Source organism: Rhinolophus sinicus, chromosome 1 (assembly GCF_057876585.1).
Source record: "Rhinolophus sinicus isolate RSI-liver-muscle chromosome 1, RSI-T2T, whole genome shotgun sequence".
NCBI classification, from domain to species: Eukaryota; Metazoa; Chordata; class Mammalia; order Chiroptera; family Rhinolophidae; genus Rhinolophus; species Rhinolophus sinicus.
Genome location: NC_142501.1, coordinates 33,267,668 through 33,287,074, shown reverse-complemented (window position 1 = coordinate 33,287,074; position 19,407 = coordinate 33,267,668).

The window sequence follows — 19,407 nt, the reverse complement described above, 5'->3', positions numbered from 1 at the left end:
AATAATATCATATGTATATATCACATATGCCAGAGTACTTATTATATTGCTGTTTAATTATTTTTTCTGTCCATATTTTCTGCTAAACTTTGATCTTCCCATCTCTCCAAGGGAAGCAACTTTATTTTTCATTGCTGCCAACTTAGAATAACAATTTAGTAGTAGTAGTAGTAGTAGTATTTATGTAATAATTACATAGATATTAAAAGGATATGATACTTGAAGTCAGGAAATTTATAATCTATTGGATAAATAATAACACAGTATGTATTAATAGAGAACATATTCTAAAGTAATCAAGGAAGGTTCAAGAAAATTGGTGGAATCTAGACCTTACCTTGAGGCTGAGCAGGAATTTGGTAGGTGGAGTAAGTAGAGGAAGGCACCAATCTGTGTCCTTTACTCAAAGGATGAAAAAATCTCCACTTCATGAGGTTACATTATTCAAATTTTATTCTATGTCAAGTTTCTGAAGATTACTGAATAATAATAATACCCTCTCCTCCCCAAGAGCAATTTGTTTAAATGAACAACTTGTCAGAAATTTCAATGGGAAGAATTCTGGTTTTAAAAAAAAAAAATCTTGTCAGACTTTGTGAATTTTAGATGTATGACTTTTCCTCTTTTAGGAGATGGGGGAAAGAGAAGAGATGAAGGTAGTGAATACAGTTTTTTTCCATGTCTTTTTGTGTCCATCATAAGCATGTATGCACAGAGGAATATATACACACTCAGATTATTATATATTAAAACCAAACTTGGCTTGTCAATATATCAAATGGAAGTGTGGTATGCACATAATTATTCACATGTTTAAAACAACCTAAAATTGTGTTGTGCATATAGAATATTAAGCATATTATGTGTTTAGAAATATGATATATGGAACGTATTTTTGTTTTTCTCTGTTGTAATTTTTATTTTGAATCAGTACAAATCACATACCACTGGCACTTTAACATACAGATGATAATTACTATTTCTTTTAAAACTGTAGGATTAATATACTTTAAATAAATAGCAAGAAGTTTTATCAATTCATTAGAAATTTGCAGAATCACGTGATAGGAAAGACATAGACTGGATTTAAAATGTGTTAAAAGAAAAATATTCACTACTATTGATAAAACCCTTGATTGACATTTTTGACATACAATTCTTAAAATAGAAATACACACAAAAATGTCTATCCGAAAATAATGCACTGAACTTTTGACATGAGTTGGAACAAATATGCCATTTTAAAAACATTAAAAAAGTAGAAATACCTTTTATGCATAAATATTTCGTAATATGGCTTTTGTGAATTGGGTCCAATATGTATTTATTTCTATTTTTTATCATAACAAAAAACAATTATTTGTGAATACTAGATAATCACAAAATATTTTTAGAATTTTATTCAGTTGGTTATCTTTTTAGTTACATGAAAATAAGATATTTTCTTATTTAAAAAAATTACCAGCTTTTCTGTTAGTTGCTGGAAGCACAGATATACAGGGCTTTGATTACTATTACTGCATTATAGGAGCTAACAACATTATAGAAATAGCAGTATATTTTTCTATAAGACCAAGTTAACCAGCTAATACAATGACTTCAATATAAAAGTAAAGTCATCCAATTGTTTATACTATTACCAAACAACTGGTTGTTATCATGATTATAAAGTGATTATATAGTGTAATATTGTGTAAACATATCATGTTTCAAAGATCTGAACTTATACCACTCAGTTGTAGTATTTTTCAGATTTGCTTAGTATGGTTGTTATTTTTTAAAAATATGTAAATAGACAAAATACTTGACTAGACATTTCACTAAAGGAGGCATGGATGGCAATATGAACTATAAAGATGGTACATGAAAAGATGCTGAGTGTGATTAGTCATTAGGACAGTGTAATTTAAAATTACAGTGAGATATCACTACACACCTATTATAATGTCCAAAATTTTAAAAATAATTGCCATACCAAGCGTTGGCAAATATGAAGAGAAACTGAAACTCTTGTATATGGCTGATAGAATGTAAAATAGTACAACCACTTTAGAAAATAGTTTGATAGTTTCTTAAAACTACTAAACATACACCTACCATGAAAAGTGGACTTTTCACTGTAAGATATTTACCTAGAAAAATAAAAATGTTTATAGAAGCTACATTTGTAATAGTCAGAAACAGAAAACTACTCAAACGGTCATCAGCCAGTGAATGAATTTTTAAAAATATGATACAACCACACAATGGACTAATACACAGTAATAAAAAATGAACTATTTATACAAAATACAAAGGTGAATAGCAAAGTAATGTTGAGTAAAATATGTCATGAGAAACAGTACATTCTGCATGATGCTATTTATATAAAATTCTAGAAAATGAAAACTAGACTATAATGACAGAAAGCAGACCTATAGTTGCTTGCAGATGGAGGGGTGGGGGTAGGAAGGAGTGGGAAGAAGTGGGAAGGGAGAATTGTAATAGGGCAACTTGGGGGATGATGGACAGTTTCATTATCTTGACAGTGGTAATGGTTTCAGGGATTGAAAATATTTCAAAACTTACCAAAATTTATACCTTGAATATGTGAAGTTTATTATGTCACCTGCAGAGGGATATAGGCCAAAGAGATTGAAGGAAAACAACAATCCTTAAGAGATTAGATAACTTATGAGCCATGGCACAAATGACTTTTCTCCTTTTTATCGTTCTTTCACATTTGGCTATGACTAGAAGAGGGTATTGGTATGTTAGCTGGAAGACAACGAATTTGGGGATATGGAAGAACTCTTACCACAAATATCAAGGGGCCTGCAGACATCCTCCATTTGCAAAAGTGGAAGCTTAGCTCATAGCAAAGAAATTTTATATGATTCGGCTCTCATTTTCTGCCAACACCAGATTGTCCTCAAAAGACTCGAAGTACACTGTTTAAAAAGAATGTCCAGACTTTGTAACTTTATAGTAGCTGCCTGGGATCAATCTTATTTCTTATAAATAATATATATATATATATATATAATTTATAGATATACAGGTGCAGATTAATGATTACTTAGGCAATCTGTACAATGATATTTTTGCCTGATTTACCAGAATAGAAGAATAAATTCTGTTGTGCTTTCACAATAGAATTCTTGCTTTGTGTTGAGATTACTTGGAAAAGTGATTTTAGTCCCTTATAATCTGACAGGATGGATTGTTAAAACAAAGAGTAAAGAAAATATGTCACTCAAATTTCGTTTTTAGATCTACAGATCTCCATAGTCCATGTTGATATGTTTCAAATGATATAAACATGTTATATACTTTTTGAGAATTTTACCAATGCACAGTCATATATTCTTATATGCAAATTGACTGGCATATGAGGCAACACAATATCTTCCATGCTTATTTAATTACAAACTATGGACCACCTCCTTTTCAATAAAACTAGCTTTCTAGATTTGTGTTTAATACTTTTACCTACTTAACAATATGATGTCAATACCAAATACTTGGTTTTTACCTATATGGTCTTTGTTTATTCTCAATTTTTCATCTGTTTATTTAGGTGACAAATACACAGAGCTCAAGGATAGTTAAAGCATAAGACTAAGATGCATACATCTAACTGTTATCGTTTTCTTTGTCACAACTGATGGTAACCTTGAAAAAAAATCACTTAATCTCTTTGTGCCTCTATCACTTCACTGTAAAACTTGGATAATGATACTTATCTCACTGGATAAGAGGGAGACGTTAATGTTTGTAAAGCCTTGGAGATCTTTTGATAAAATAAACCATCACAGGACTGCTAAAATAAAGAAATCACTACTGTTATTTTTTTCCTCTCTCTGTATATCTCATTACAAATACTTCATCCATTTTACTTTATTTAAATTAGTCACTGGAAAATGTAATGTACTAGATGTAGAAGGATCTGGTGTAATACATATCAATTGCTCCATTAAAGTGAATAAGCTTTCATCTTACCTGCCGTTCTTTAGGGATGAGATTCTCATATACAAAAAATATACTCTTACAGAATATATCCTGCTTTATAGAGATCCAGAGAATCATAACTCTGTTTTTTAATTATTGCTCAATTTCTAGTATTTGCAAATTAACCAAATGTTAATTATTAAAATATATAAATATCCAGCATCTTTGTACTATACACCTCATATTTTCTCAAATTATGCATTAATTTTGTTTAGATGGCTTCAACTATTCCAAAAAGAAAGAAGGGCAGTTAAAAAAAGAGTTTCAGGGGATACAGTGATAACTGAACAAAGTTTCTGTACTCAAGGATCCTATACTATATTGAAATATACCATTGTCTCTAATACAGATCTAGAGAAGTGATGATCTAGTATAAACTAAACCGTAGAAGTGACTCGGTTGGATTGGGGAACCTGAGAACACTGTGACAAAGAAGTTAATTTAAGGTGGGCCTAGAGGGATAGTTTCTTAGAAAGCCTTTTGGGAAAGAAAAAGGCTGGGGATTCAACCGAGGTCATTCCAGAGAGATATAGCAATTTGATCCATAAAGTCTGTGGAGATAATTGCATTCAAGTATAGCAGAAGAAAAATAGCAGCATGTAATTGTCAACAGCAAGGTGGATGCAATTACTGTAATGAGGAGCAAGATTGGAATGGCCAGTAGGGGGCCATTGACACACAGGAATATACGATCAGGGCAAATAAACCATTATGTTATTAGGGGTAAGAAGATGGACAGCCAATGAGGTCATTATTTGACTAAACATTAGAAACAATAAACAACTGGTGAGCAGAAGGCTGATGTTAGTCACCATTGCAGAAAATCATAATCTAGTTTCCTGACCTACACTATACCTCGTATTTCCTACAATAGATCTTCCAAGGGCTACTAGACATAGGCCAGAAACCTAAGCAACACCAAGGAACCTAAAAGACTGTATGGACCTTCATTAGAGAGGGGGAATACACCAGTCAGATGATAAATGCATTGCTGCCCTAAATTTGATTCACGGTGGAGCCAATCAGTAATTGCATCCATCAGTGGCCATTTTTCTAGTCATGGATTTATAATAAGGATAAATACACTTAGCAGCTGGTAGACACTTCACATTGGCTTTCTGTGGAGTAAGAACCAAGACTTCACCCTAGAGAAGTCCAAGTGGAAGCCTTTGAAATGGTATACACATCCTTGGCCTAGGTAGAAAATAAGAAGCAATATATAATATCTCAAGTTAGATGGCAGCGATCAGTGCTATTCTCAAAGACTTAAAGGAATTAGGTGTGGTAGCCTTATCATACTGTTGTTTAATTCACCAGAATATCTTCTGGATTAGTAAATGGTAGAAAACTCTGTTAGGGTAACCAAGTGATAGCCCCAATCAATGCTGATATGCTGAATAAAGATTTGGTACTAAAACAAATAAACAAAGCCTCTGGCACTTATAAGCAGCTATTGATCTGGTGAAAATGTGTCATCTTTGTCCCTATGGAGAAAGAGGAACAGAACAATTTGTATTCCTTTGAAATGGACAATATATCTTCATTGTTTCGTGGTATAGCTATAATTATTTTCTTGTTCTTTGTCACAATGTAGTTCCAAGAAAACTTGATCATCTGGATATTTTATTAAATCTCAAATTGTTCTCTTGTATTGATGATATTGTTTTAATCATATGTAGGAAAGCAGTAATAGAACGAACTATGGTAAAGTAAGAGACATGAGCAGCATAGTGCATAAAATAAATCCTACAGAGCACAGGGGAGCACCTTATTAGTGAATATAGTAGAAGTACATGATCTAACAGGTCTCACCCAAGATAAAGAACAAGGCATTTCTCCTTGTAACTCCTATCTCCAAGAAAGATGCTCGGTGGGCCTCTTAGGATTTTAGGGATATTAATAACACACTTAGTGACTCAGAAAACCACTGGTAGACAGTAAGGTATAGCGCAAGAGAGAGTTCTACACAGATTCAAGCTCTAGGGAAAATTATGTGTCATAAAATAAGAACACTAAGTGTCATTTCTGGCAAGTCTCAAGGAAAAATTCTATGAATCTAGCAGCAGAGATCCCAGACTGCTGGTTCAAGACCGTGTTCTCTGTAGTAGAGAACTATTTATAATTCAAAATCCAGCTTCTGGCATGCAACTGGGCCTTTATAGAGAAACATACATGTGCATCTACTAAAAGATACAGAAAGTGTTTTACAGGAGACAGGGAAGCAAAACAAAACAAAACAAAACCAACAAAACCAACAATGCTTTCTTTGCATACAATACTGGTAGGGAAAATTACTCATATTATCATAATAGATAGAGTTGATGCTACCTAATGGGGATAAGTAAGAGTATATCAGGAAATCAGGGAATTAACAATGGTTTCTTTGTCCATTTTCTGTAATGGGTAATTACAGCAAAATGGCTTGAAAAGAGCATAATGACCAATAGACATTATCTTGGAAATTAAGGTATGAGTTACTCCACTGGGCAATAAACTTAGGAAAGCAGAAGTGCTGAGCAAGGATGAAGTACAGGTTGAATGGATGGCATGGGAGCTACGAGAATATTTTCTTACGGGACATGAGTGAATCTTTGAAGTGCAAAGAGTAGACTAGCAGATAGTTTTGATATTTCATCCATATCCTTTTGGGCTTTCCCAGGGCAGTGCACACTGATCTATCTTTCAATTATTCAATCTTCCTTGTGGTTAAACTCTGCTTCCACTTGCTGAGCAGGGCAGAAGTACTAGGAATTGACATTTATCCCCAGGAGTAACTATCAACTAATGGCGGAAAGAAATTGGTGAGCAAATACTCCAGATCCCTTCATCTATGGGAGACCTAATTCCACAGTTAATAATCTGCCTTGATTCCTGGATTCCCCCAGTCTTACCTCTCTGGTTTCCTACAGGTATTTCCTACTTAGTTTCATCTCCCAAATAATCTTACTATCAAATTCTTATTTCTGGATGTGCTTCTAATCAAATTCAAACTGAGAAAATATGCTTAATTATTTGAAGTAATTTGTTACAGGTTAATTTGAGACATGAATTATATTCCAGAAGATCCTCTTTTTAGTTTATCAAAGTTGTGTGCAACTCTATATAAGATTCCTTTGGCAAAAGTCAGGACCAGGACTTAATTTTTGTCTTTTTTCTTTTGTCTAGAGCATTTTTTTTCTCTTTTTTTGTCTAGAGCGCTTTACACAAAATATAGTGGTTTTCTTTTTGGTTAAGGTAAAGACAAGTAATTTTTATTTATAGTCAAGACATACCAATTTGAAGATAAATTATGTGAGAAGGTTATTGCTCTTCTTGTTAAAAGTCTTGTAATGCTAACATTTTTGCCAATTTTTCCTTTGAATAATTTTTGATTCTTGTAAATTTTGCCACTCTAAAATGGAATTGAATTTGTTCCTTTGCTTACCTTTTAGATATTAAAAAATATGATTTCATGCCTATGTGACCAGACATTTGCAGGTTAAAGGTGATATGGTAGTGAATAATAAACAACACTGACCCTGCTCACTTGCATTTAAAGTATAATGAGAACATAGGCATTAATCACAAATCAACACATGAATGTACCTGAGTGCTAGAAACAATGACAAGATAAACACAGAAATATGATCAGGGAAGGGTCCCCACAGGATGACTATTTGAGCTGAAGTCTGACTAATGAGTAGAATTTACTAATTTAAAGAAAAGTAGGGCAGAGCACGGGCATAGAAATTATGTGCAAACATATACTCTGGCATTTGGAACAGAAAACATTTGAGTAAGTGACAAAAGGCCTGTGTGACTGGAATGTGAAGAAAAGAGGAAAACATGATGACAAATATGAATGGGGCAATAGACCAAGATCTTTCAAAGACATTGAGAACCAAATACTTTTTATATGATGGAGAGAGGTGTATTAGAGTAATATGATCTGGTTTGCAATTTGCAATGACTACTCTGTCTAAAATGTAGATATGGAATTGGAACAATTGTGAATGGATGTAGGATTTGTTGAGTCCATTATAGACTGGATGAGAAATAATTTCGTGGTCTAAAATGATGATGCTAAGGAAAGAGTAATGCATAAATGTAACAATAGTTAAATTGAACAACATTTAGAAGGAAAATGTCATGGGACTTCCTGATAGATTTAAAATGGGAGGTTTGGCCTGTGGGAGATGAATGGTTTAATAATAAAAGAAACTGCGAAATAACAACATTAGGGTAAAGTTTATGAATTTTAGACACAGCCATGTTGAGCCTGAAAAGTCTTTGAGAGATCTAATTAATACTTTTTAGTAAACAGTGGCTCAAAATTGTGAATTTGGGAATCATAAGTAAATGTATTTATAATACATGAAGTACTGAGTGGATTTATGTGAATCAGATTGGCTATAGAGGAAGCATAGAGTGAGAAGGGAAGATGACCTTTGAGATGATCTATTAATGTCTTTTCCAATAACCCACTTTCCTTGTTCATGATATTATACTCTTCTCATTTTTAGACTACATATCAGGCTATCACTTCTCAATATGTTTTTCAAGTGTATTTCATGCAATTGTTGCTGCTGTGGATGATGATGACAAAGGCAAATATCATGACAATCATAATACAAATAATGGCGACTAACATATGGCATGGCTTGCTGTTTGTAAAAAAGTTGCCAAGATGTTTATACATATGAACAAATTTAATCTTTATAACCACACTATGCAGTAGATTTCTTCCCATTTCACAAATTGGAAAACTGAGTCACAGTGAGGTTAAGTATTTTTTCATGATCACGTATTAGAATGCTGCAAAGTTAGATGCAAACCCATGCACTCACCTCCAGAAAATTCACCGTTAATCATTCTGCTGTTCTATCAGAAAATGTACTCTTTTTAAAGTATACATTAATTGTTGTCTGATATAGACAATATTGCAGATCATAAGAAAAGTCTTACTAAATGTAAAAAGACTGAAATCACCCAAGCATGTTCTCTGGCCATAATGAAATTAAACTGGAAATCAATTTTTAAAAAGATGTCAGGAAGAGTCATCAAACATTTGAAAAAAAATTTAAAACACTCTAAAATATTTAATGGATTAAAGAAAAAGAATCATAGAGAAATTAGGAAACATTTTGAACTGAATGAAAAAAGGAAACTACAATATATCAAAGTTTGTGGATGGCCCCTAAAATAGTTTTTATAGAGAAATATATAGCATTATAGGCTTACATTAAAACAAAGAAAAATCCAAAATCCATGATCTGTGCTTTCACCTAAGAATCTAAGAGAAGAAAAGGGAATCAAATACCAAGTGAGCAGAGGAAAGAATTACTAATAAAAAAAAGACCAGAAATCAATGAAATAGAGAAATTGTACCAAAAATCCATATCAGCACCACACTAGAAGCTCTAGCTAGGTATAATAAAAGTTTGAAATAGGATTATAAAAGATTTCCAATCTTTCCAAAAAATTGGAAAGAAAAAACGTAACATGTCTTTATTCAGAGATGACATGAAGATCTATGTAGAAAACCTCAAAGAAACTGCAAAAAATCTTCTGGAATAAATAAGTATAGCAAGGTGACAAGATACAAGGTCAAATACACAAGTTAATTACTCTCCTATATTACAAACAATTGAAATTTGGAATTATTTTATTTTATTTATTTATTTATTAGTTTCAGGTGTAGAAAACAATGTAATAGACATTTATCATTTATATCCCTGACACAGTGATAACCCCCCTCCCCCCATCTACTACCCCTCTGACATCGCAAATAGCCATTACATTTCTACTGTCTCTATTCCTAATGCTGTACTCCACTTCTTGTAACTATATATATATATTTTTTTCAATACTTTCAATATTTTCAATATATTTTCTATATATATATATATAGATATAGATATATAATTATATGTATATGTAAAATTATAGTTGTCATTCATTATTGTTCAGCTTCAGCTTCAGGTGTACAGTGCAGTGATCAGGCATCTACATCATCCCTGAGGTGGTCTCCCTAATGGGACAAGTGTCCTTTGGATACCCTACAAAATCTTTACATCATTATTGATTACATTACCCCAATTGACTTTCGTATCCCCATGGCAATCTTGTGGTTACAGATAATTTATAATAATTTTCCTAAAATAGATTAAATAGAGCAAAATATGTAAAAGGTTTGTTGGTAGATATTATGATACACTGATTAGAGAAATCAAAGTTTTAAATAAATGGAGAGATATGCCATGTTCATGGATTGGAAGACAAAATGTTGTTAAGATGTCAATTTTTCCCAACTTGATATATATTCAACAGAATTCCCATCAAAATCCCAATGGTATTTGATAGATATTGAAAACCTGACTCTAAAATTTATATGGAAAGACAAAAGGGCCTAGGATTGCCAATAAAATACTGAAGAACAAAATTGAAGGACTAATATTAATTGTTTTATAGACTTATTATAAAGCTACAATAATCAAGACAATATGATATTAGTAAAAGAAAAGATTCATACATCAAGAAGATGGAGCCAAAAATAGACCTAAACCAATATTCTAAACTTATTCTTGACAAAAAATTCAAAGCAATTCAATTGAGGAAGGATTTTTTTTTTAGCAAATGGTGCGAGAAAAATTTGATATACATATGACAAAAATATTAAACCTAGAAAAATTAATACACTTTAAAAAAAGTAACTCAAAATAAATCGTAGACCTAAATGTAAAATGAAAAACATCAAAAGTTCTAAAAGTGAACACTTAGGAGAAAATCTAAGTGACCTTAGATTTGGTGATAGATTTTTTAGATACAACACCAAAAGCATGATACACACACACACACACACACACACACACACACACACACATATATGTAAAATGAATTGTTGAAAACAATGAATTGTGCAAAATCAAAACTCTCTCTCTCTCTCTCTCTCTCTCTCTCTATATATATATATATATATATATATATATATATATGTATATATATGACTTAATTAAAGCCAAATGCTTTTGCTATGTAAATATACTGTTAAGCAACTGAAAATACAAGTCACAGAGTGGGAAAAAATTTTGGAAAAAAACATATCTGCTAAAGGACTTGTTGAAAAACAAAAATCAATGGAGTAAATTTAGAGATCTTTTTGGCTTTATTCAACGATTCATGAATCAGGCAGCATTTTTATCTAACCAAGAGAAAAGAGCTCCTAAGAGATGCCAATAATAAAAAAAAAATTTAAAAATTGCACTTTCCAAAATATTTTTCTTATTACACAAATTGCATTTGTGAGAGTTGGGCTATGATAAATAGGTTCAGAGCAAGCAAAACAAAAGGGTGTGGGTTGAAGTAATAATACGTTCTACATCAATTTACTTAACCAAGAAATATCAATAAAACTTAATTCTCATTAAAATCCTATATTTGAACATTAGGTTATTATTTAATTACTCAAGAAATATAAAAATAATAGCATTTACATTTATACAGCAGGATAGAAACACAAATATATTAAACTTCAGAAATTAGAAGCAATGTATATTTCATATAACAGTGAAAAATAGCTAAATCTATTGATATATCATGAAACATTTCACCTTAGAGTTGTAGAAAATGGCATATTTCATAATAATCTGTATTGAATGTAAGGAAAAGGGTAACAGTATTTATGAATTAAGAATAACATCTTTCCAAGTACCTTCCCTAGAGAAGAAATTTTAAGAACATTTTTTCCCTAGTTGTAAGCTAACCCTCTAAAAATCACAGCAGATACAATCAGTTTTTGAAATGCCCTTTATAACTGTCAAACTTGATAAGACTACAGATCTGTTGACTCTTCAAAGTGTGACGTAATAAAGTCTCATTTGCTTCAGCAAGAATCATTATTTGTCTTTTTTGACAGGGTGTTTCCATAATCAGTAAGAAAATCATGAGAATAGTTAAAAGGACATTTAGAAATAATATTCAGGAATTTTAGTAGGAAATCTATGTGAATATAAGAACCAGACTAAAAAATATTTTTTTAGATAATATGATTAGAGTTTAACGATAAATGTTTTTAAAAAATGTTTTTAAAACGATAAATGTTTTAAAAATATCAAAAATATTAACTTTTTATATTCATATATAAGACATTATGGCAATTTTTCATTATGTTTATTCTACATGTCTCCATTTAGTTGTCAGTTTATGTAAAATTTTCTGAGTTTAATATATTTGGTTTAAGGCACTGTGCATGCCATATATACACTGTTGTAGAATATATCACAGTACATTCATTCATTCATTCATTCATTCATTCATTTAGTTAACAATATTAAGCCAATTTTGGCCTTTTATAAATAATGTTCAGGACATTCTTGTACAGTCATTCATTCTAAAACCTGAAAAATTTTATTCAGTTTATACCACTAGTAGTGGAAATACTGGGTCATTTGGTGTTGCCCTTTAACATCAACTGATATTAAATAATGCTATTTTGCAAAGTCATAATAGTATTAAGTTTAGCAGTATCAGAATATTTAAAAATTCCATTTACTTCACTTTATTGCTAGCATTTGGTATTACTAAACTTTATAAACTTTGCCAACTTTGTTAGTTTGTAATAGCAGCATATAGTCATCATATGAATTGCATTTTCCTAATTACTAATAAGAGTCAGTGTTAAGCAACTTTTCATATATTATTTGGCCATCTAGAAAAAAGTCGTCATTATACCAATTATTTGGATTGGAAATATTTTCTTTCATTCTTTGCATTCCTTGTCATTCTCTTAGTTCAGTCTTTTAATGAATGGTTTTATTTTAGTTGAATCTATGAATCTATTCCTCCATCATTTAGTTTGTGCCATGTGTAAGATGTTCTTCCCTCCCTTGCTTCATCTTCACCTGGGGTGAGACCCTGTAGCAATGGGAGTACATGCTGACAGACAGGGCCCCAGAGCAACCTGTTGGACTAAATCTGGCCCTACCTCCTATCACTGGGCTGCACCTCTGGGTTCACCTGCAGCCATCTCCTCCAGCTGTGCACTACAATCCCCTGGTCTGACTCAAGGCAATGACGTCTACTGTTGTGCACCTAGAGAGTCAAGGTCCCCACAGCTGCTTGTTGGCTCAGATTTGGCCCTGACTCCTGCCACTGATCTGCACTACTGCGCTCACTTGCAGCTAGTCACTCTAGCTGTGCACTTGTACCTTGCTGTCTCAACTCCCATCAACAGCCTCTACTGTTGTGAACATACTTCTGGTGAGACCCTGAAGCCAAGGGGTACATGCTAACAGCCAGGGCCCTGCAGCTGCTAGTGTGCCCATAGTTGGCCCTTGCCCTTGTTCTTGGCCCTGGTCCCCACTTACACATGTATGTCTGCAAATGTCCCCTGTCATTACACAGGTACTTATAGCTGGTCCCAACAGTTGGGGCTCTGTACACTAAGAGCTCCAGCCACCACCAGTGCCTGCCCTAGTCCCTAGCCAATGTATGTGGAGATGTGACTGAGAACCCCGACAGCCCTTGCAGCAACAGGGGACCACTGTAGTGCTTGGCAAGGAACACATAGTTATAGATGATATAGGCTGAATTGTCAAAACAGCATGCCCTCCTGGACCCAGAGCTACATATTCCTGAACTTGGCACCTTGTATCACTAGAGCTGGGGTCACAGCACACATCAACATGCCCCCACCCACAGATGAAAGTCTTTCCTTACCAAAGTTAGTCAATAAAGTCTGAAAGAGATGACTGCTTCTTCAAAGGTACAGACAACTATTCAAGGCTACAGCAATAGTGAAGAATCAAGAAAACCTGACACCTCCAAAGGGACACAATAAACTTTCAGTAATTGACTCCAAATAAATGGATATACATGAATTACCTGACCAAGAATTCAAAACAATTACTCTAAAGATGCACAGATTGCTACAAGAGAACACAAATAAACAATTTAGTGAAATCAGAAGAAAAATAAAAAGAGAAAGAAATAAGTTCAACAAAGAGACAAAACACATCAAAAAGAACCAAACAGAAATATTAGAGCTGAAGAATACAATGACCTGATGAAATAAATAGCAAGCCTCAAAAACACACTTGACCAAACAGAATAAAGAATGAGTAAACTCAAAGACAGAGCATTTAAAATTATCCAGTCAGAGTAGCAAAAAGAAAAAAAAGAATAAAAAGGAATTCTAAAAGCCTATGTGACTTATGGGACATTGTTAAGAAAAACATTCTACACATCCCTGGAGTCCCACAAGGAGAAGAGAGGGAGAAAGGAGCAGAAAGCTTGTTTAAAGAAATAATGGCTGAGAACTTTCCAAACATGGGAACAAATTTAGACATACAAATTCATGAAGCTAAATAGATCACCCAAAAATTTCAATCCCAAATAATCTTTTACAGGACACATAATAAAACTGCCTAAAATGAAAGACAAAAACAGAATTTGAAAAGGATCAAGAGAAAAAATAAAATGTTATAAAGAGGAAACATTTTGCAATATATATGTATCAAATCATTATATTGTACCGTAAATTGACAAAATGTTATGTGTCTATATATATCAATAGGGATGGAATAATTAAATAACTAATTAAATTAACACATAAATAAATAGTTTTCTAATTTGAGTTCATGAAGTCACTGAATCATTTAGATTTTTGTGCTTGATTAATGGTGCTGGCCCAAATTTACTTACTTAACAATGTAAATTTAATTTTTCAGGATACTCATTTAAATATCTTTCTCCTCTGATAAACAATTTTGCTTTGCTATATTTCAAGTTTCAACTGGGTTACTTAAGAAGTAAAGCTATTAACAGGACATCCATGCTTATCTCCAACAGTAGGCTGGTTGTAGAATGCCGGTATTTGAGGGCCCCATGTGCCACATGCTTTGATTAAGTAAAAAGTAAGCAGACATATTTTAATATAATGATTAAGAACATTGGATCTGAAATCAGTATTTTTTTGTTTTGTTTTGTTTTTAATTTTTATTGGGGAATATTAGGGAACAGTGTGTTTCTCCAGGGCCCGTCAGTTCTAAGTCGTCCTTTAATCTAGTTGTGGAGGGTGCAGCTCAGCCCCAAATCCAGTTTTTTTCAAAATTTAGTGGCAGGTGGCACAGCCCACCATCCAATGCAGGAATTGAGCTGGCAACCTTGTGGTTGAGAGCCCACGCTCTAACCAACTGAGCTATCAGGCCGCACTTCCAGCAGCTCGTTGTCTTCACTCTAATTGCGGAGGGCACAGCTCACTGGCCCATGTGGGAATCGAACAGGGAACTCTGTTGTTTAGATCTCATGCTTTAACGAACTGAGCCATCCGGCTGTCCTGAAGTCAGCTTTATTGGCTTCAAATTCTGTCTCTATCTATGTGATCTTGGACAAATTATTTAAACATCTTACCCTTTCTTTGGAATGAGGATAACAATAGTAATAATATTAGCTGAATTTATTGGAACCTTGTTGTGTGTCAGGTCCAGTTTGAAATTATCCATATATGTATATATAAATATATAAATAAATATGTGTGTATATATATATATATATATATATATATATATGTATATATATATGTGTGTGTGTATATATATATACACATACATATATTAACATATATATGTATACATATATATACATATATACGTATATATGTATATATATAATACATATGTATATATATATAAAATTCCCACAACAACTATATGAAGGGCATACAATTATTTTCTTCATTTGAAAATTCTCATTTGGCAGATGAGGAAACTGAGACAGTTGTTATGTAACTTTCTCATGGATATTCATTTAGTGTGTGATGGTTGGGATTCATAATACGGGAGTCTGATTACAGAGTCTGCATTTCTAACCATGAAGGAAAACTAAACTTTATTCTTATAAAAGTTACTAAAATTGGAGAATTGGTTGTTATTGCATCATAACTTAACAAAAACTGATTAATCATTTTGTCCTTCTCTAACATTTTGTCAGTGAATAATATCATTATATTTCTAATTGTGCAAGTTAGAAGTCTGAAAATTATCTTTATGACCTTCTCTCTTTTCCGCCATACCTATTCCATCATTACATCTTTAACTAATTACATTACATCATTATTAACTTTAACTAATATGGAACCATTTTCTTTGCTTGTACAATGACACTTTCCTGGACAAAATTACCATCATCTATCACCTATAACTAGCGCAATCTTAACATTCATCCTATGTATACTATTTTTTCCTCTTCTAATCCCTTCCTTCACCCCAAAATCAGAATTATTTTTTTAAAGATGCAAATATCACCAGAGCCCATGTTATCTGACAACAGCATTCTGGCCTGATCCCATTAATTAGGTAGAGAATATATGTATGTTATAGAACACAATGAATGCGAATGTTTATGTTGGTAGAAAAAAGGAGAAATTCTGAGGGTAAGCTTGATTGTGAGGCAGAGTATTGGTATTTAAACTGTGTTTAACTTCCTATTTTGTCACCAACTAGCAATGTGACCTTGGACAAATCACTAAATCAGTTTGCTCATTTTAAACTATCACTCAAAGGAGATAGTTTCTAAAACACAGTATTACCCTGAAATTTTCTGATTATATTTTAAAATAACATAAACCAAAAAACATAACTTTGCTCCTATAATGAAACACGTTTACACAAATGAGCTGATTATTTGATTTATGGAGATAAGCACACCTTTTATGCTTATGGAGATAAGCATAGTGTCTGAATGACAATTTCATGAGGTGTTGAAAAGCCAAATGAACATTCTCAAAACCAGAATCATAAGAATATCTGTCAACTTAAATAAAACTAGAAATTCAAAGTTGCTTATTTTTTTAAAAACTCAAACATTCATTGAGCACTCACCACTTTCCTTTTATCCATTCTTTTGTTCCTTGCTGACATTTATAAGGGTAAATTTTCTTTTTCTTTTCTTTCTCTCCCCTTCAAATAAATGGTGGTGACAACAACAAATGGAGTATTTTCAAATTTGATTTAGAGGATAGTTGTCTGTTGGATATTTGCTTCTGACCCTATCTTCAATAAAATTAAATTGATGTCATTGACAAGTAGTAGTATTTGACGGATGTGTTTATCAAGATAGTGAGAAATTATTGTGGGTGGCTCATGGGAATATAAGTAGAAGTGATCGGATGAAAACTGAGCTACTGAAATCGTAGTCTGGATATCAGGACAAATGCCCTCACAGTGCTATGATCTCTTTGGGGGAATTGTAAAATATCTATTTTTTGTTGCACAGTAAAACTTATAACTTGAAATTGAAGTTGGGATTGTTAAAATGGACTTAGATTTCCCCCTCATATTCACTGTTTCTTAACTGAACAAGAGTTACAATTCTGAAACTAATTTTCTACAACAAAACTAGGTTGTGATGACTTTTAGGCTTATGTTTAGTCTGCCAAAATTTTGCTTGTTTACTTTTTTATGTAACTTTTCTTGACTCCATTTACTCAATTATTTATTTACTTATTCAATATCTTTATAGATACATTCCTATAATGTCTTAACTTGATTTTTACAGCTTGCTCTGATACTGGACATTTTTATTTTTACATATTAGTATCAGTTGCTACAACACATATACCAAACCATTGGTCTGCTCTTATTTGTGGTAGGCAGACTGATGTCCCTTTGCCCCAAACCAAGATGTCCACATCCTAATCCCAAAAACCTGTGAATATTTTTTTCTTATATGACAAAAGGGGTTTTGTAGATATGATTAAGAATAAAGACCTTGAGTTGGGGTGATTATTCTAGATTATCTCGGTGTGCCCCCATCTAATCACACAAATCCTTAAAAGCAGAGAAACTTTCTTGGCTGTGGTCAGAAAGAGAAGGGTCAGAGATATGAGATGTTGCTGGCTTTGAAAATGGAGGAAGGGTATCACAAGCCAAGAAATATGGGCAGCTTCTTGAAGCTGGAAAGGTCAAGGTAACAGATTCTCCCCTGAATTTATGGAAGGGAGTGCAGCCTTTCCTTGATTTTAGCCCGCTGACACTCGTGTCAGACTTCTAACCTACAGAACTGAAAACTAATAACTTTGCAATGTTTCAAGACACTAAATTTGTGGTAATGTGTTACCCCAGTATTAGTTCTCACTGAACCATTTTATTCTTTTGACATTCTATCTATGAAGACATTCCAAAATTGTTTCATTCGTTCACTTTTATTAATTTAATATAATCCTTTTTGCATGAGTGTGCATGTGTGTGTGTGTGTATGTGTGTGTGTGTCTGTGTCTACATATATCCAACATTGTGTTAGGTATAAGAACTATCAAAACAAATAATTTATGGCCTGTGTTAAAAATCTCACATTCAAGCATGTGGCTAATAACAAAGCAATATGATGAACAGATGCTATTATCAGAACTCAGAAGAAGAAATATTTGATTTTATGCAGGGTTGGAGTAATGGTATGGTGTAAAGAAAGCTTCAAAGAAGTAAAATTTGAACTGGTGTTTACAGGTTAAGTTGGTTCCACTTGAAGGAAAAATCAGTTGAATCTAAGTAGAACAGGATAAGTGAAAGCAAGACATGTTTACATGTTTACATAATATGCTGAAATCAAATGTGTTGCTTAGCTCTTTTATTTTATTTTATTTTTTATTATTTTATTAAATTTATTGGGGTGACAATTGTTAGTAAAATTACATAGATTTCAGGTGTACAATTCTGTATTACATCATCTATAAATCCCATTGTGTGTTCATCACCCAGAGTCAGTTCTCCTTCCATCACCATATATTCGATCCCCCTTACCCTCATCTCCCACCCCCCACCCCCCGCCCCCGCTCTTTTATTTTTATTAGAATGAAATTTGCTTATTAGAATGCATGCTAGTATGAGAAATGTTTTGTTCACTACTGCATACCCAGCACATTGAACAGTCCTAGCACGTTGTTGGCATTGGAAATCCTTATGTATGTTGTATGAGTGAATCCCTTTCTTTCCTAATGTGATTTAAAGAAATTTATCAAAATATAGAAATATTTTACACTTAGCTTAATAGATTTAAAAAACACACTTAGATTTTCATTCCACTGTACCTTGGAGGATTCTGCAGACTCCAATGTGTCAAACTCTTCTAATATCTGGTTCATAGGAAATAAAACTTAAAAAATTTGAAAGTTTATATACAAGTAGATATGTTATTACGAAATATTTCATGGACCCTACTGTCACATGTCTTAGCATATGCCCACTTTATGTCAATTTTTGTAAATACTGATTTCATCTTTAATATCTATTTTTGATACTATAATTAGTAAAAAATGTAATTTTTGTCTAAGACAAAAATTGTCTGTGATATCTATTTACCAGGTTTAATAGGCTTGAAATGTTTTGAAGCACCCGATTTAGATAATCTAAAAGGGAAAATACACTCTACAACCACTCCAAATTT